Source organism: Sturnira hondurensis, unplaced genomic scaffold (genome assembly GCF_014824575.4).
Source record: "Sturnira hondurensis isolate 20B ecotype Veracruz unplaced genomic scaffold, ASM1482457v3 Scaffold0005509, whole genome shotgun sequence".
Taxonomy (NCBI): Eukaryota; Metazoa; Chordata; class Mammalia; order Chiroptera; family Phyllostomidae; genus Sturnira; species Sturnira hondurensis.
In genome coordinates, this window is record NW_028078140.1 from 59,339 (window position 1) to 80,255 (window position 20,917).

Genomic DNA, 20,917 nt, shown 5'->3' on the forward strand with positions numbered 1-20,917 from the left:
GTGCTATTCATGAAAATATACACTTTATATAAAATACCCAGACAAATGGAATTTCAGAAGTTTTTTTATCTCAAAATAACTTGGGAATGGAAGAATATGAAGTTATTATACTATGTGACAGGAAAATGGTGACTTCTTAAAAATGTAATTTGTTTAAATAAACTTATTTTTAACCAAGCCTATATTTATAATAAAAAAGTAGTTAATATCTCTTCCAGACCTGTAAAAGCTGGAAAAACTAAAAGGAAAAAATAAATTAGCAAAACCCTACTTATGAAATCCGCCCTTTTCTAAGGAAACCAAAAAACAGGCAAAACCCATCACAGCATTCCATATGCTTGTGCCTGAACTCATCATCTATTTCCACTTCTGATTATCAAAATGTAAAAACTTGTAAAACAATTTGCAAAAAACCAAATCTGATATTAATTCACATGTGAGGACATGCCATGCTTTTCACTGAATGCTTTCCCCATGTGGAGAACATATCAGTCAATCATAATAGCCTGTCTCCATTTCTATCACCACAGCCAAGGTGTAGTTCAGTCTATTTGAGCCACCTACAAATGGACTCTTATCTCTTATGAACTGATTAATTTAAAAACAGGACTTTATTTTTTATAAAACCATGAAAATCAAGTTTTGGAGTCTGTCATTATTTATAATCAACTAGCAGAGGGCTATAACTGTATAAACAGACTGATGATAATTAAATGTAAAAAATGCCAATTTTAACCAAATGTAAATGCTTTCAAATATTAAGATACTTGTCTTCATAGTGGCAATCTTACTTAGAAATCTGACTGATTGATTTTTAATTTTAACATAGGATTAAATATGAGGCCAGAGTGACTAATATATGGTAAATTTCATTTATTCACATTTATTTGTGTGAATTGATCTTACATTTTATAATTTTCAATTCCATAAAAACATAAAAAACATAACATACATTTGCAAATTATTGTTATTTATGTTCCCTTTTGGCATTGTTATTTTTGGTATTTGGTACCCATTATTAAACAAGATCTTAGATTTTTAAAAATATTAAAATAGTTCTGATTTATACATTATACATTATACATTCTAGCATATTAAATTTAAAAGAATGTATAGGGAACTTGGGTAGTGAGATGAATCAGGCTTAAAATTACAAGCTGTTGAAATGCATTTATTTGGGTATTATATGAGGAGCTATAAATGCTTACCCAATGACAAAATAATGTCATGTCCATATCATTTTTGTCAATATATGCCAGCCAAGTCTAACTGTATAAATCTGGATATCACATTGGTTAGCAACACTAGTTTTGAAAAAATCAATTACTTGAAGATCTGAAAAATAATAAACATCACATCCAGTGTAGTGGTAATTAATGTAAGGTGAGAGCAGTTAAAAAGAAGAGGAATAAACACAGACTTTTACCATATTTATATTTATTTCTTCATCTAAGTAGTGCTTACAAGAATTTTAATTATTCTTTCTCAGTATCTCTCTGTAAGTCTGTGATGACTGTGAGAAGCATGTTAGCCACAACAAGGCCAGTGAATCTGAGCCACACATTCATGCCTTTCTCAGTCAGCTTGCCTTGCATCCTAGACAGTTAGCTCGTCTCCAGTACTGATGTGCAATTTACCACCATCAGTAATGTGAATGCCTGCCTATGGTGTGAAAAAGAATTGCCATTGGAAGAAAATGTGATTCCTTCAAAAATAACATCTTTACATTTTGTTCGATATAGTTCTATTTGCTCAGTGAGTGTCTACTGAGAGCATACTAGTTGTCAAGCACTAGATGAGATAATATACAAATCTAATGGAGAGGAAGAAACAAAGAGAGAGGTTTCTAGGAAGTGGGGTTTGTTCAATCATGTAATTATTTAATATGAAGATTATTTTAAAATCACCATTCCAAAGCATGAATATGTGCAGTTTATTCATATCCCGCTCATTTCTAAAAGAATTCTCACAACAACAATAAGATTAAATTTGAAAAGGAGAAAACTACAAATCTACTACCTAAAAACATCAAAGTAATTTCACATTTCTGATTTCCCATTTATTTCTTCTTTATAGATACTCAGAAATTTTGTATAGCTGAAAAGTTTTTATATCTGTGTTTCTCAATTAAAATTATAACTTAAGAAGATTAAAAATAACTACACTTTCTATGAAATATTGTTAACATGCATTCATTTATAATTAATATGGATTTATATACTTTTCATTATTTTGTTATTAATTAATAAGCAAAAGAAATAGGCTTTATGAGACTGCAGTTGCGGTCAAATAGGGGTGGAGATGGTCTCATCTTGCCCCTTTCCAAAACACTTACAGGAAACTGAGGATGGGAGATACTATTTCAAAAAAGCTTTTGGAGAGGAATGGGGAGAACTGGAAGAAAGAAGGTGATGGGATTAGCCAAAGAACATATGCACATAACCCACAGGCAAGGGTGTGGTGATGGCCAGAGGGAAGGAGGGCGAGATGGTGGGGAGGTGAACAAAGTGTGTGTGCAGGGGTATGGGGACATCTGTAATAATGTTAACAATAAAAATAAAGAAAACCTTTTATTCCAGTGATGGCCAAGAGGCCAGAATGTAACCATAGAGGTTGAAAGAGAAAAAAAAAAGTTTCATAGGTATTCAGCTGTCTTTGGTCAGTGCTAGAAACAAGTCAAAGGTAATAGGTACCTAGTTGGTAACTCAGGTTAGGGAATTAAAAAAGGTGGCAGGGACCTACCAGACTGAAGGGAATACAGAAAAGGATCAGATTCTACAAAGAAAGGGTGTGAGGCAACCTTGTGCTTTCCCGATCTTTCTTGCTGCTTTCCTTTGATGGACCATGGCTGCATCTTCCTTTCAAAGTTGCTACCCTTGCCTCTCTTGTCCTTACTTACTGCTAGAACTCTCAAGTTAAATACACAATTCTACAGTTTTTGTTTAAAAATCTCTAAGCTAGAAGATAGCTATTCAATAAACTCCTTATCTGCTTATGTCAGGTACTTTCTTTCCTCCAGAAGAAACATCCTAGCTCAAGTCCTTTCAAACTTGTCACTTAAAGCAGATTTTTATGAAGGTTGAATGTGGTAATGTATGTAAAGTGTCTGGCATATAGCCATTCCTCAATCAATTTGTGATTAGAAGCTACCTTTTAGAAATTAGACTGAGATATTTTGCTGATATGATTATGCAGGACTGGGCAAAAATAGGTTTATATGGAAAATAATACAGTAATTAACAAATAATAACATAAGAACATTCTGTTTTATATACTCACAACTGTAAAACCACTTTATCCCCATCTGTATAATAATGCATTTAGTACAATGTGAAGTAAGGTTTTAGATATAGACCAAAGTGTGCATTTTTATACATTCTAGTTTTAGTGTAAAATATTTGAATTATATAATAGTAAATTTAAAAGAAATTAAAATAATTATTTAGACTATTTGAGAGAACATGGTCCTAAAGTTGCCAATTTATTTGAGACCAAACTTACTCTTTATAGAGAACTGCATCTGATCCTTAGCTAGAGCAAAAAAGAAGTGAGCCACCAAAGCTATAAAACATTGTTACTATAGTGTAACAACAAAAATAAGGCAAGTGGTTTTAAAAAACAACTTTCAAAAATTTTGTATTTTGTTAAATTTTACCATAAAAATGCCATTCAGGTATAAGTAGTTTTATTTATTTGTAAGAATACTGGAATCTAAGATCGATTATTTTATTTTCAAGAAAAACTTAAAATTGGACAAGCAATTATGTTGAATGAATATGGCTCAAAGAACCAAAGGAAGTGAGATATATAAATAAAGAGTTACTATTTATAGTCACTTAAGTCTTGATTTACAGAATTACTTTTTCCATGTCACTTTGTTTTAGTAGCAAACTTTCATTCCGTTCTTGCATCAGCTAATAACCTACTTTTAATACACTCTGAGTTATTAATTCAAATTTGTTTCTTGCTAGCCACTAAAACTCTTAATTTATATATGACAAGAGCAATTTTTCCTTAGAGGATTTCAGTTATGCTTATGAAGCTATTATTACCGAGCAAATGAAAAAGGATAAACTTTGTCAAAGCCCTGAGCCAAAATCAGATATAGTCACTTTAAAAAAAAAAGAAGCAGGAAACAAACCCCTTTCAGTGTAAAAAGTGTTACTTGCTAGGAAAAATCTCAGCAGCAATAAATCAATGTGAGAATCATTACCTTTGTTTCAGTGGGTCAATACACCTGTCAGTGTTTTTAATATTACTGTACTTTTAGCTGAGATCTTACCTCATTCCAAGTAATTATGGGCTGTAGTTCTCCTTGAGCGTGACATGAAATGTCTATATTCTTTCCAGCCTCTATGCTAGTAACCTGAGGCAGTTGAGTAAACACTGGGAGAACTGTGGAAACAAAATAATGTCATGTCCATATCATTTTTGTCAATATATGCCAGCCAAGTCTAACTGTATAAATCTGGATATCACATTGGTTAGCAACACTAGTTTTGAAAAAATCAATTACTTGAAGATCTGAAAAATAATAAACATCACATCCAGTGTAGTGGTAATTAATGTAAGGTGAGAGCAGTTAAAAAGAAGAGGAATAAACACAGTCTTTTACCATATTTATATTTATTTCTTCATCTAAGTAGTGCTTACAAGAATTTTAATTATTCTTTCTCAGTATCTCTTTGTAAGTCTGCAATAAAAATATATGATAAAATGAAAAATGTAATGCTGGCTAAAATAAAAAGAGTCAATCTTAACTTTTTTCTAAAAAAACACAAACTACATGACTCACTTAATTTAAATAGATCATTGGAATAACCCCAAAATTATTAAGGCAGTTGAATTCATAATTTTCCAAAAAGTCTCCAAGACAAAATTGAAAATATTAGTGAATAACTTAATACCAATTCTATACAATTTCATATAAAAAAGAAGAGCATATGTTTCTTCACTCTTTTGCAGAGGCTAACCCTAACATCAGAATCAGAGAGAGTCCCAAAAGAAAACTACAGACCAGTATCTCTTATAAAATAGACAAAAAAAATCATTAACAAAGTATTAGAAAGTAAAATTCATCAATATAAAAAGGTTTATAAGTCCATGACAATGTAGAGTTTATACAGATGCAAGACTGGGTCAATATGTGAAAATCAGTTAGCAGAAACTACCGTACTAACATCCATCTAAAGGAGAAAAGTCACCTGATAATATCAATTAATGTAAAAGTATTGGACTAAACTCAACACTCATTTATAATTAAATAAAAACTATCAGAAAAATAGAAATAGAAGACAATTTACACATTTTAAAATAAACAGAAAAAATACATACAACTTCCTATGTAATGATAAAAGAATACCTGCTTTTTCTCTCAGACAGCAAACAAGGAAAGGGTGTCTGTGCTCTCATTCAACATACTACTGGAATGTCTAGCTAGTATAATATGGTAAGAAAGGACATAGAAGGCATATTAATTGGGGAAAAAAAGAAATAAAACTCCTTATTTGCTGATTATATTATTTTCTATGTAGAAATTCTAAAAAATCTACCAAAATATTTCAAAGTGAGCTCAGTAGGAATGAAAGATATAAGATAAATATTTTTAAAATTACATTTGTATATTCAAATGATGAACATATGAACACAATAATTTAAAAAACAATTTATAAGTGTTCAACATATTAAACTACTTAGGTGTAATTTAATAAAATATATACAGCACCTGTGTGCTGAATTCTACAAAATTCTGATGTAATCAAATAAAATGTGAATAAAGAGACATTAACAGATTGAAAAAATTAAAAGAATGAAGGTGACATTTCTTCAAAAATTGATATTTATATCACAGTTCCAGCAAGATTTGTTTTTTGGAGATATAGACAAGATTTTTCCTAAAGTTTATATGGGAACACAAATGAACTGAAATGGCTAAACAATTTTGACAAAGAGGAATGAAGTGAGAGGAGTCAACCTACAAAAGACTGAATACATAGCTGCAGCAATAAAGATGGTGTGCTATTGACAAATGGTGAGCATAGACACATATATAAATGGAACAGAGTAAACAACTCAGTAATAACACCATACAAATACCCCTAACTGATTTTGACAAAGATGCAAAAGAATTACATGGAAGCCTTTAAAACAAATAAAGCTGGATTAATTGGGTACTTCCAAACATACAAACAAAAGATGACCTTTAACCTAAGTCTCAACCCTTATACAAAAAGAAATTAACTCAAAAAGAACAACACACTTAAACATAAAATGTAAAACTATCAAACTTTTAGAAATAAATGTAGGAGATCATCATTAGAATCTAGGGCCAGCAAAAGCGTTCTTAGACTTTGTATCAAAAGCACAATCAATCAAAGAAAAAATGATAAACTGGGCTTCATAAAAATTAAAAATGATTGTGTTATTAAAGACCATGCTCAGAAAATGAAAAGACAAGTTACAGAATAAGAGAAATAGTTGCAAGCCACATACACAACAAAGAGTTACCGATTCTTCTGATTTAACAACGTGATCTTTAACATGTCAATACACAACATCTAGATGAGTCTCCAGATTCATTATGGTGAATTAAAAAATCAATTCCTCCATGCTGTTGCAAAGGGTAGGAGCTCTGGAAAGCATTATGCTAAGCAGAATAAGCGAGGCAGTGAAAGACAAGTACCATATGATCTCACCTTTAACAGGAACCTAAACAACAAAACAAACAAACATGCAAAATATAACCAAAGACACTGAAATAGAGAACAGGTTGACAGGGACCACAGGGGGAAGGGGAGAGAATTTCAAGGGAAAAGGGGAAGGATTTAAGGGAAAGGGTTTACAGGAACAAGTATAAAAGACACATGGACAAAAACTAGGGGGGGGTTGAAATGGGAGGGAGGTGGGGAGCACTGGGGGGTGGGCTGGGATGGGAGTAAAAGACAGAAAATTGTACATGAACAACAATTAAAATAAAATAATAAAATTAAAAACCCAATCCCTAAAGCTACATACTATATAAATCTATTTATATAACATTCTTGAAGTGACAAATTTATAGAAATAGAGAAAAAATTAGTAGTTACCAAGTTTTTAGTGAGTGGTGTATGTGGAGGGGTGAGAATGGGAGGAAAGCAAGCATGGCTTTAAAAAGAGCAACATGAGAATCCCTGTAGTGATGAAATTTTTTTTGATCTTTACATGTCAGTATTCTAATTGTGATATTGTACTATAATTTTGAAATATGTTATCACTGGGGAAAATTGTATAAATGGTACCCCAGATCTCTCTGTGTTGTTCCTAACAACCAAATGTGAATCAACAATTATCTCAAAATAAAAAGTTTCATTAAAGTAAGTCAACTATGTGACCATGCAAGGTAATCATAAACATCAAACTAGCATAATGGCAAGTAGGCTGGAGTTGTGGATTGGTAGAAAAGAAGAGGAATGAACAGTCTTTAAGCCTATCTGTAATGTTTATTTCTTTACTTGAATACTGTGTATAAGTGCTTTCATCACATCTTTCCTGATTTTTTCATCACTGAAATAAAAAATATATGCTAACATCAAAAATGCAATACTAAGATAAACAAATTCTGTTCTTAAATTGTGGATCTTATTTTGTTTTATTAAAATATTTATTATGCACAGTTAAATATGACTTTGGGTTTGCTGAAACCATAGCTTATAGATTACTGACAATATAGGGGGCATCTCATGAGGCTCACTGAATCTGTCAGGAAAGGATTCTTCTAATTCAGCCAAGTGATTTTTAACACGTAATATTTCACATCATGAGCTTGGTTACTTGGTTTCCTGTATCTCCAACCACTTTCTACTCTTGTCATAACAGGTACTCATTAACATAGGTTGTGCCATTACTTATAATTTATTAGAAATGTCTCATACCACACTCTAAAGCAAGATCTCCTCTCTCTACTGTTTTCTCATCTTCTCATTTTGACTTCAACTACACTCCTGGGAGTCCACCTCTTCTTTCCAACATCCTTCTAGTTTCATTCTCTTCCCTTCACAGCCAAGATCCGAAGTTTCATGACTTCTACCACCTTCTTTCCAGAATTCTCAGCTTTTTTACATCTTTGTTCTTCTGTTCAACATACTTGGACTGTTTTCTTCTCACGTCTCCCCCACAAATATCTGGAGTGGTCCTGTCTAGATTTCTTGGGGACAAATTGTCCTTGTTACTTCAGATCCCATTGAGCAATAACAGAAAAGACAAACAAACAAAAAAACTACCAAAAAACCCCTCTGAGCATTTACTACTCTTTTCAAGTCACCTACTTTATTTCATAGCATACCCTCCTCCTACAAAATCATAAATCTTCTACTCTACAGAGAAAAGACAAATTGCCAGACTATAAATTCCTCAAATTCCTATCTTAGAGGTATCTCTTGATATACCCATTCTTAGCTCGCCACCTCTCCTCATGTAAACTAAAGAAATACTGCTTCTCTTATTTTAAAGGCAAATTGCTTCACTGCATTTGCAAATCCCATTTATACTTGTCACCTGAGAGAGAGGGAACCATTTGTTACTTTCTATTTCATCTTTCTGATTTCTTTCCTTCAGAAAAGCAGGCACGTCACCATGTTCATCCATGTATCTGATCCGTTTTCACTGCCACCTTATACTGCTTCTCTTCATGAAAAATAAAACTGAATAAAAGTAGTCACTGCTCCTATGTCCTTCATACCCTAGGAATTAAGAACATACCCAATGTCCTTCATTCCTTCACAAAATTTTAGTTACTAATCAAAAGGTAAAAATTTAAGTTCAGTGAGATGAATAAGCTCTAGACATCTGGTGTGCAATATTATACTTGTAGTCAACAATAATGTGTTTTTTAGATTTATTTTAACTAACTTATACTTTCTCACTATTTTAAAAAGTATCATTTTTAGGACTTCCAGCCAAGATGGAGATGTAGATAGATGTACCTTGCCTCATTGCATAGCCAGAAGAAGGACAACAACAAATTTAAAAACAAAAAATAACGAGAACTGCTAGGAAATCAAACTGTGTAGAAGTCTGACAGCCAAGGAGTTAAAGAAAAAACATTCATCCAGGCCAGTAGGAGGGGTGGAGATGGACAGCAGGACTGACAGGACTCATGGCAAAGTGGTGGCTGGAGGATCAAGGTGGACCAGGAGGTGGCAGGTAGGCTGAGGAGTCCCACATTTGAGTGCCAATAAGTCAGAAGGAACAACTGGGGAGTGAGAGAGGTCACACAACCAAGGGTCCCAGCACCAGGAAATAAAGCCTCAAAACCTCTGACTGGAAAAACCTTTGGGGATTGAGGCATCAGGAGAAACTCCCAGCCTCACAGGAGAGTACCATGAGGAGAACCATAGGGTCCTATACAAAACCATCCACCTGGGTAACAGCACCAGAAGGGCCAAATTTGTGCGTGAGTAGTGGAGGAAGTGATTGAAAGTTGGCGGAGAGGTGATCAAGTGGCATTGTTCTCTCTCAGATTCCTGCCCCACTTACAGTGTCACAACAGCTATGTGGGTTGCCCTGCCCTGGTGAATACCTAAGGCTCCTCCCCTTACTATGTAACAGGTACACCAAGACAGAGAAATCTGGCCCAAATGAAAGAAAAGATAAAAACTCCAGAAAAAACACAACTAAGCAACAAATTGATAGCCAGTCTATCAGATGCACAGTTCAAAACACTAGAAATCAGGGTGCTCAGAGAAACAGTTAAGGATTGCTGAAAAATGAGAAAAAAGTGAAGGCTATGGAAAGTGAAATAAAGGAAAATGTGTAGGGAATCAATAGTGAAGGGAGGAAAACCAAGACTCAGATCAAAAGTTTGGACCAGAAGGAAGAAATAAACATTCAATAAGAACAGAATGAAGACACAAGAATTAAAAAAAAAAGCAACAGCAACAAAGAAAACAAAAAACAAAAAAACAAAAGAGAGGCTTAGGAACCTCTGGGGCAACTTTAAATGTTCCAACATCTGAATCACAGGGGTTCCAGAAGGAGAAGACCAAGAGCAAGAAATTGAAAACTTTTTGAAAACATAATGATGGAGAACTTCCCTACTAGAGCAAAGAAAATAGACTTCTGGGAAGTCCAAGAAGCTCAGAGAGTCCCCAGAATGGTGAACTCAAGGAAGCACACACCAAGGCACCTCATTATTACATTACCCAAGATTAAAGACAAGGAGAAAATTCTAAAAGCAGCAAGAGAAAAGGAGACAGATACCTACAAAGGAGTTTCCATAAGACTATTAGTTGATTGCTCAAAAGAAACCTTGTAGGCAAGAAAGGGCTGGAGAGAAGTATTCAATGTCATGAAAGGCAAGGACCTACATCCCAGATTACTTTATCCAGCAAAGCTTTCATTTACAATGGAAGGGCAGATAAAGTGCTTCCCAGGTAAGGTCAATTAAAGTAGTTCATTGCCACCAAGCCCTTACTATGAAATATTAAAGGGAGTTAAATAAGAAAAGAACATTAAAAATATGAACAATAAAATGACAGCAAGCTCATAACTATCAACAACCAAACCTAAAATTATGAAAACAAAAGTGTAATAAACAAACCATTAGAACAGGAACAGAATCACTAAAATGGAGATCACATGGAGGTTTGTCAGCAGGACAAGATAGAGGAGAGAATGGGGGAAAAGCACAGGGAATAAGAAGCATAGATGGTAGGTACAAGATAGACAAGGGAGGTTAAGAATTATGTGGGAAATAGAGAAGACAAAGAACTTATATGTATGACCCATGGACATGAACTAAGGTGGGGAAATGCTGGTGGGAGCAGAGAGTAGACGGTGGAGGGGAATAAAGGGTAGGAAAAAATGAGACAACTATAACAGCATAATCAGTAAAACATATTAAAATAAAATAAAACTATTTAATTCAAAAAAGAAGTATCATTATGACAATAAAATTAGTTATTATATTGATGGAGTGCAGAAAAAAATATTTTTATTTGTTGATATCCTGTGCAGGACTTCCACCAAGATGGAGGTGTAGGTGGAATCACTGTGCCTTCTCCCACAACCAAGTTCGAATACAACAAAGGTTTAGTAAACAAAGGTGCAGCCAAAGAACAGAAAAATGAACTATACGAAAGTCCAACAGCAACGGACAGTTCAACTGGGATGGTAAGAGGGGCAGAGCCAGCAGTGGAGCAGGGTCGGGCAGGAAAGATACCCTGACCCAGGCACGCAGGCAGCTGGTAGCAGCATGGACCCAATGAGGGTGTGGGGCAGGCTGACCTGGGTTACAAATTCGCACACAGATAAATCAGGAGAGGAGTGAACAATGAGCTAGACCACGCAGGCCCCAGTGGGTGAACCCAGTGAGTGCGCAAGGCAGTGGGCTGACCCGAGGTCACACTTTCCCGCACAGTGGGGCGGACTGCACGGGCCCTAGTGGCAGGAGGCTGCAGAGGGAACCACCATTGCTTTCCTTTGACCCCGCCCCCACATACAGTATCACAACCCAGGGACTGAGTTGCCCAGCCCTGGTGAACACCTAGGGCTCTGCCCCTCATACATAACAGGCAGAAACAGTCCAAAATATGGCTCAAGAAGAACTCAAAGCCCCAGAGCCGATAACTCTAAGCGAAAAAGAAATAGTGAACCTCTCAGATGCACAGTTCAAAATACTGGTGATCAAGATGCTCACAGAACTGGTTGATTTTAGTCACAAATTAGAGGAACATATGAAGGCTAAACTAATTGAAATGAAGGGAAATGTCCAGGAAACCAATAGTGATGGAAAGGAAACTGGGACTCAAATCAATGGAGTGGACCAGAAGGAAGAATGAAACATCCAAACAGAAAATAATGAAGAAACAAGCATTCAAAAAAAGTGAGCAGAGGCTTAGGAACCTCCAGGGCATCTTCAAATGTTCCAACATCTGAATTATAGGGGTACCAGAAGGGGAAAAGAAGCAACCATGAGTAGAAAACTTATTTGAACAAATAATAAAGAAGAACTTCCCCAGTCTGGCAAAGGAAATAGACTTCCAGGAAATCCAGAAAGCTCAGAGAGTCCCAAACAAGTTGGACCCAAGAAGGAACACACCAAGGCACATCATCATTACATTAGGCAAGATTAAAATGAAGGAGAGAATTCTAGAAGAAGCAAGAGATAAGGGGACAGTCACCTACAAAGGAGTACCCATCATACTGTCAGCGAATTTCTCAAAAGAGACCTTACAGGCAAGAAGGGGCTGGAAAGAAGTATTCCAAGTCATGAAATCCAAAGACCTACATCCAAGATTGCTCTATCCAGCAAAGCTTTCATTTAAAATGGAAGGACAGATAAAGTGCTCCTCAGATAAGATCAAATTCAAGGAGTTCATCATCACTAAGCCCTTATTATATGAAATGTTAAAGGGACTTTTATAAGAAAAAGAAGATTAAAAATATGAACAGTGAAAGGACAGCAAACTCACAGTTATTAACAACCACACCTAAAACAAAAGCAAACCAAGAGGACAGCTAGATCAGGAGTGGAACCATAGAAATGAAGAACACATGGAGGGTTAGCAACAGGGGAGTGGGAGGAGAAGGGGGAGAAGGCACAGAAAATAGCATAGACAGTAGGTAGAAAATAGATAAGGGGGAGGGCAAGAATAGTAGGGGAAATATAGAATCTAAAGAACTTGAGACACGTGGTCATAAACTAAAGGGGGAATGGTGGGGGAGGGGTGTGCAAGGTGGAGGGGAAAGAAGGTGGGGAATAAAACAACTGTAATGGTATAATCAATAAAATATATTTTAAGAAAAGATATTCTAAGCAATGCTCTTGCTAAACTCATAATTTCTGATAGTATATTTGTAGATTATTTTGGATTATATGTGAGGAAAATCCTGTTATATAATCATACCATTGTATGTATTTCATCTAAATTCATAACTCTTTTGTCGTTTTTGTACCAGCTAAGACCTTTTATTACAGCATTTAGTAAATATAATCTTTCTCTGTTCAAAAGGAATATTTCTAACATTTTATATTAAAAATATTATTTCCTGTACATTTTTTCTGTACAAAGATATTTTTATAAAAACATTTTAGTGGCTTATTTTTATACTTAAGACATTTAGATCTTTTATTTTTTAAAATTCTTTATCCTCACTAGAGGACATTTTTTGTTGTTTGCTTTTAGAGAGAGGAGGGGTGAGAGGGAAACATCATGTGAGAGAGAAGCACAAATTGGTTGCCTCCTGTATGCACCCAGACGGAAATTGGCTCCTTATCAGGGATTGTATATACCTGGACCTGGGATTGCATATACCTATGCCACACTGGGGATCAAAACACAACCTAGGTGTGTTTGATCTAACACAGGAATTGAACCTGCAACCTTTTGGCTATACGATGATGCTCCAAACAACTGAGTTTCACCAGCCAGGACAAGATGGTTTTTTTTTTTAATAATGCAGAGATGATAAATTAAATCAAATATTTTTTACTACATCAATTGAAATCATGATTTTTCAGCAGTATTCTCAATGTCTATGGTTAGAGGTGGACAGTATTTTGTAGAAGTTATCCTTAATATTTTTCTTATAATATCTTTTATTATTTAAGGTTGAAAAACATTTCCTTCTGTACTCTGGAAGAATCATACCAGAGTGAATTGATATTTGGAGGGTTACAAATAGAATATTTAATCTCAAACTACTGTAAATTTTATTTTTTTTAAATTTAATTTTTATTTAATTCTTGTTCAAGTACAGGTTTCTGTCTTATATTCCCAACCCTGCCCGCCCCCCACCCCATGCTCCCCGCCTCCCTCCCCCTTTCCACCCCCCACCCTTAGTTATTGTCCATGTGTCTTTTATACTTGTTCATGTGAGTCCATTCCCTTTTCCCCTATGATTCTCTCCCCTCTCCCCTCTGGTCCAGTTTTAATACAATTCATTTTCAGTATATTAATATTTTCCCCCTTTTTATTGTTGTGCAATTACACTTGTCCCCATTTCCCCCCATTATTCTTCCCAGCCCTACCCATCCCCACCTCCCACATTCAATCAATATTTTTTAACCACTTTAATGTTCTAGGGGAAAAGCTAAGCATTAAAAAATGACATAAAAACATGTATAAGTGAGGCATATGTCATTTTGCCTTGGTCTCCAAAATGGCTTGACACAGCACTGTTCATTCAACACTGCATTTACGTAAAATTTTGACATTTTGTTGCACTGCATGGTGCAGCATTCAGCACTTTATTGCTGCTGAGTGTTCAAAGGAGAGTGCAATAAATTCAATATCCAGCAGCATTGGTTTTCTTGGCCTTTCTGTGCATGTTAAACCCAGTATTTTTGATATAGCATTTTGACATTTTGTTCACAATGAGTTTTTTGCATTCATTTTGAATTGTTAAAATATTGCTTTAGTACCATTCATTTTGATGACCAAGGTATATGGTGGACACCTAAATAAGGGCCCCAGGAGAGTGCCTCCCCAGCCTCATATGAGCTTACGAAGACCTTGGCAATGTGGCAGACATCTCTGGTTGCCATGACTAGGGGGTCCTCTTAGTCATGGTGAGGAGTAGGTGAGGGTAAGGAGTGCTGCACAACACCCCGTGGTGCCCAAGACACCCCCTCCACCCCACATGGAGAAGGACTTGGCCACAGTGGATGCAGTGCGGAGGGGGAGACCCTGCCATAGAAAGTCTTTTAAAGGTTCCTTATATGGCGCCTTCCAGTTTAATTTTTCCTTTTTTCCTTTTGAAGATGGGTAGGAAAGGGTGTCTACTTGGAGACTAAGCAGCCATCCTGGGAAAGGAGTTTTATTTCAAAGGAGTAAAGGGAGGCTCAGCAAAGGAAAGAGAAGTGGGCAAACCCCTCCCTCCTTTCTGGGGTGATGTCCACCCTCCCAGTTAGGCCGCCATGTCAGCACATGGCCTCTGGACCAGCTGCTAGGAGTATGATCCCAGGAGCCCAGCTTGGGCCAGATTCCCTGAGAAGCAAGTGAGAAGAAAGTGGGAACACAAGCGGTGTATATTTGACAGTGGTTCTTCAGGCCAAAATCCTGTGACCTAACACAGCACATTCATCAAGATGGCTACTATCAAAAACCAAACCAAACCCAGAAAACAAGTGCTAGCAAGGATGTGGAGAAATTGGAACCCTTGTTCACGGGTGCACTGTTGGTGGGAAGATTAAATGGGGCAGTCACTGTAGAAAACGGGATGGTGGTTCCTCAAAGAATTAAACATAGAATTACTGTCTGACTCAACAATTTCATTTCTGGAATTTCATTTCTGTGTATACCCAAAAGACTGAAAGCAGGTTTGCCCACTTTGAAATAAAACTCCTTTCCCAGGCTGGCTGGTTTAGTCTTCAAGTAGACACTTTTTCCCACCCATCTCCAGGATGGAGTAAGGGAGAGGTAGTCCTGGGAACCCTTGACACAAGGTGGGCATAGTTAATACTTTTTCCTTTAAACATGTTCACATGTCTTCACTGATTACAATTAATTTGTTTGTCTCTGTAATTATATTTCTTTTTAAAATATATTTGTAATAGTTATTTATTTATTTACAGATTTTATTTATTTATCTTTAGAGGGGAAGGGAAGGAGAGAAGGAGAGAAATATCAATATATGGTTGCTCCTCATGAGTCCCCTGCTGGGAATTGGCCTGCAACCCAGGCATGTGCCCTGACTGGGAATCGAACCATGATCATGTGGTTCACAGGCCTGTGCTCAATCCACTGAGCTACACCAGCCAGAGCTGTAATTGTATTTCTTAAATTAAGAAATGAAGTCATGCCCTAGCCTGTGGGACTCAATTGGTTGAAATGTCACGCCATAACCAAAAGGTCATCAGTTCAACTCCTGGTCAGCACATGCCTAGGGTGTGGGTTGGATCCTCAGTCAGAGTGGGAACTAAAGACAACCAATTGATGTTTGTCTCTCTCTCTCCCTTCCACTCTCTTGAGAAATTGATTTTTATCTTAGTATATTTACATTTTTTTTGCAAATTAGCTGTTAAATTTTTACTCCTTTCTTACCGTTTATTTAAAAAAAAGTATTTGTTGGTTTTGTGATATCCATCTTTATCATCTTTCTAATTTAAATTTTTAACTATATTTAAATTTTTTCTAATTACTTTTGATATTCCTTCATTTATTGTTTTAAAAACCTGAGATTAACAGATTAGCCAATCCCTCAACTCAGGTATATATAAATTTATAACACTTTCAAAAACCATTTTTCCAAATGATATTCCACTGTTAGGTAATATTTAATTATATAATTTCTATTCAGTGCCACTTTTAAACATTAGTATTTAATACAGAATATACTTTAATATCACCTACATATTCATCAAATTTTTAAAATTCTATGTTATATTCTTTTTTGGATCTCAACCATTCTTTGAAGATCTTTTCTTTTTTTAAAAAGTATACTTTAGAAATTTCTTCAAAATAATGTTATAGTTCACAAGCACTCTCAGTTTACATAAAATGTCTTTATTTAGTTTTCACCCTTGAAAATTTTATGATTATATAATAGTAGATGTACAGCTATATTTCTTAAAACACTCAGGACCTTGATCCCAACATCTCATGACTTAAGCATTCATCATAGATGGGTAAAGAGGTTCTGGTATACATACAATGGGGTATTGTCCAGCCATTAAAAAAAGGAAATCCTACCAGGTGCAATAACATAGATAAAACTTGAAGACATTACGCTAAGTTAGATAAGTCATACAGATAACGACGAATACTATGTGATTTCACTTATATATGCAATCTTTTAAAAAGCCAACACATTTCTAGAAAAGGGAATCAGATTTGTGGTTACCAGAAGTAGGGTTTCCCAGGGAAATGGGAAGTAAGTGGTCAAGTGGTAAGAACTTCCAGTGGTAGAATAAATAAATACTGGGGATGTTAGATAGGTAGGAGAAGCATCTCAAGGTCTGGGCCGTTCTTTCTAAATGCTATTCTTGCTAAATGCTAAAATGGAGCACAGTGTTTTTTTTTAGATGCAGCTGCAGCCAGATGAGCTTGTAGCCAACTGCAAAGAAGAAATACAAACAGAACTAAGAAGCTGAGTCTATGCAGTAGTCTTTCCAGTGTCCTTAGCATGATCTACCCTAATTATAATAGTAAAATTCCTGCCCAGAGAAAGAAATCCCTGCCATTTTCTGAACATGTGACTTATGTAATAGCATGCATTGTTAGTGTGCAAACTCTGAAGCAACGTGTAATTACATAACCAAGTGTTGTATATAAGCAATGGCTAAGCCTCCATACAAGAGGCAGAGCTTTGGATGTCAATCCATCTCCTTTACTTGTTAGAAGAAAATAAAACCACTTAATAACAATTACATGTTGTTCTTGAATAGAACACCCAAGCAGTAATGACCATGAGAGACTGGTTACAGGGATTTGATGTACAACATGACAACTATAGTTAGCACTGTTGTAATATATAAAGGAAAGTTGTAAAGAGTAGAGATCCTAAGAGTTCTCATCAGAAGGAGAATTTTTTGTTTACTTCTTTTTATTGTATCTATGTGAGACAATGGATATTAACTAACATATTTTGGTAATCATTTCACAATATGTAAGTAAATCAAACCATCATGACGTACATCGTATATTTATATGTTGATGTATTTTAATTTATTTTGCAATAATATCGAAAAAAGAGGCATTCCTTTCAGGATATGTAAATGCAATTGCAACATGATTTATCTTTGGGGTTTACAGTCAGCGGGACACTTTTTTTTACTTGCAGTGGACTGACAACTTGACATTCATGTCGGCCTTGATGACGATGTACTGCATAGCCAATTCTCAAAGTTCCAGAAGAGAGAACTGTATGCTGACCATCCTGAAGGAGCTGCCCTCCTAAAAGGGGTGGGGGGGGGGAAGCTGTATTGCATTTGTACAGCTTGAAGAGCTGGAAGCTATTCCCACAGTATACAATTGTCCTGGGTAAAGTTGGAATATGTCTTTTGACACGTCCTTGGTGTCATGGAATAGTGTGATGACCCACTCCCTACTATTGTATCTAGAAACCATGGGGTCGCTCTTGGTTTCCCCTCAGCCCCACCAAAGAACAGCTCAGCAACCTAAGGAATTCCCCTAATTTGATATTTGCCCCTTCAGTTTTATTTATCACAATTAGAGTGCAAATTTCAAAACCAGTCTGATCACAACATCACTCTTGTATTCAGTGGTTCCTTCTTAGTTCTGTTTGTATTTCTTCTTTGCAGTTGGCTACAAGCTCATCTGGCTGCAGCTGCAGCTAAAAAAACACTGTGCTCCATTTTAGCATTTAGCAAGAATAGCATTTAGAAAGAACGGCCCAGACCTTGAGGTGCTTGTTAGCATATTACTCTTAGCATAAAAATGAACAGGGTATGACTTAACAGGGTGTGTGAGGTTTTGCACAGGATTGCACATACCTTCTTCTGCAGCTTTATTTCCCTACCCCTTACTTAATAAAATACAAAAAAGGCAAAATTCGGCAAGGAGAGAAGCTGTTTTTTGCATTTGTTTATACTAATAGCAGTTTTTATTCTTAGATTATGCAAAAAATGATTACTAAATATAATATTCACCTTCCCAATATTTGTTTATTATATGTATACAATATTTGAAATATAAAAACATTGAATTATAACATTTAAAGTGCCGAGGTACTAGATCAAGAATGGTGATTTTTGTGATACCCAAGCTGATAATCCCAACAGCCATGCCCCAAGTCATAACCGTATAATTTACCTTTGAGCTTACACTAACAAGTAAACATGCTGTCATTCTCAACTATTTCAGTGAGTATTTGTCTTATTAAATATCTAATTTATGTATGAAAGGAAAAAATTATAGCTAAACTTTACTGGACTTGTAAACTAATACATAAATGTATTAGTTACTATTCTACATGTTTAAAATGTCAATAGTTGAAATTAATCCCCACAGCTACCCTAGTTGTAGGAAATATAATTATCCCCATATACAAATGAAGGAACTCTGTCAACAGTAGTTAACTTACTTGCACAAGTTCATATTACTAGAAAATGAAGTGTAGATCTGAATCTCAGCTTTCTGGCTGCAATGTCCATCTCCTATTCACTCTAATAAAGACTAGAGCAAAAACTTTAGTCAAAAGAAATTCACAAATGTTGATATATTTATAATTTAATCTAGTACCTGAACTATCGTGGAAGTTAGGAATGCCAAGCCCAGAGAAATCATAGGAAAGATCTTATTTCACAGATTGTCAGCTTCGTTTTGTAATATCCCCAGGGCTCCCTAGAAGTGCCAGACCCCGTCTGTGGGAAAGGCAGCCCTTGTCTCCCAGGCCTAACACTCTACCGATGCCAGAAGTTCTCTTTCATTGACTTAATATATTAGCTTCCCTTATGATTTCATTTAATTGATAGTTTCACTTTAGACTGTAAAGTGATTCTGCTACTTAAAAAATGAATCATTTAAAACTTTTCAAGTTTTCAGTAATTTTGTTTTATAAATTAGGAAACTGAGTCCCAGAAAGAAAGATTTAAGGAAGGCCACATGTTCAAATGCTGAAATGTAAACCTTAACAGAAATTCTAATGGCCCATTTAAATAAAAAATTACTTTCACTGAGCCTTGGCTGGTGTGACTCAGTTGGGTGGAACATTGTCTTGTAAACCAAAAGGTCATGTGTTTGACTCTTGGTCAGGGCACATGCCTAGGTGCAAGTTTGGTCCCTGGTTGAGGCATGTACAAGAGGCACTGAACTGATGTTTCTCTCTCACATCTATGTTTCTCTCCTTCTCTCTCTTCTCTTAGCCTCTCTCTAAAATTATAAGCATATCCTTTGGTGAGGATAAAGATAATTACTTTCATTGAGCCCTGGCCAGGTGGCTCAGTTGGTTGGAGTGTTGTCTTGTGCACCAAGAAGGTTTCAGTTTCCATCCCTGATCAGGGTACATACTTAAGTTGTGAGTTTGATTTCCAGGTCTGTGTGGGAGGCAACTGATTGATGTTTCTGTCTTTTTCTGTGCCTCTCCCTTCCTCTATCTTTAAAATTTGTAAAAGTATTCTTGGATAAGGATTAAAAAATAACTTTCATTGTAATATTTTCATGCCCATGATATACTTAAGATAATTAGTTTAAACCGTGTGTGTACTCCTCTAGAAATAAGATATGTGTTTCTTCAAACAATCACTGGTAAACACAGTGATATCTCCTTTTCTCCAGGCAGTTACTGGAGGTATGTGTCCTTCAGCTTCACAAATAAGTTCTTCAGCATATCCTTTTACCACCACTTGATCTTTGTGGCTTATTATAAATTGTGGAGAAGCAAAAGAGAATGAAAAATCACAACAGAATTAAAAATTATTTTATAAAATGTAAATAACAAGGAAAATATGTTCAAATAGGTGGTATAACTAGAATTTGTTTTCAATTATTTTTATGAAGGAAGATATTAAGAGTGTGTGGGTATTTACATATGTTTGTGCCTCACTACAAAGAAACATTTGTAGTGAGGCACATTTAAGTCACATTTAAGTCAAAATACTAAGATTTCCAAATATTCAGACTCTTTACAGTAGATTTGGTTTCATAATGAATACAGTTGTAGAATTTATTGATGGTTCTTTTATTAGTATGAAAAACAAATCAATGTGACCATTGAAAAAAGGCATGATGACCTCCAGTAATAAATAATAGCATATTCAAAACAATTTTTTGAAATGACCTGACAAATTACTTGTGGCGGACTCCACAAGCAGAATCTGCCTGTTGTTGCTGATGACAAGAATAATGCACAGGTGATAATAGTCCTGTGGATAAAAAGGGAACGGCACAGTTACTCTCCTGAGGGGAGAGTGTGGATAGATGCCTCAGCCACTCCCTCAAGAGGGGAGTGCCACCACTCTTGTCTAGACAGGCTTTTA

At 35.7% G+C, this 20,917-nt stretch overlaps 1 non-coding gene across 1 annotated transcript; it reads left to right on the forward strand.

Moving 5' to 3' along the window:
* The first annotated feature begins 14,199 nt into the window (after positions 1–14,199).
* On the forward strand, positions 14,200–14,334 carry LOC118987924 (small nucleolar RNA SNORA8). Its single transcript, XR_005066682.1, has one exon. It is a non-coding gene; the product is annotated as a small nucleolar RNA SNORA8 (small nucleolar RNA).
* The last annotated feature ends 6,583 nt before the right edge of the window (positions 14,335–20,917 follow it).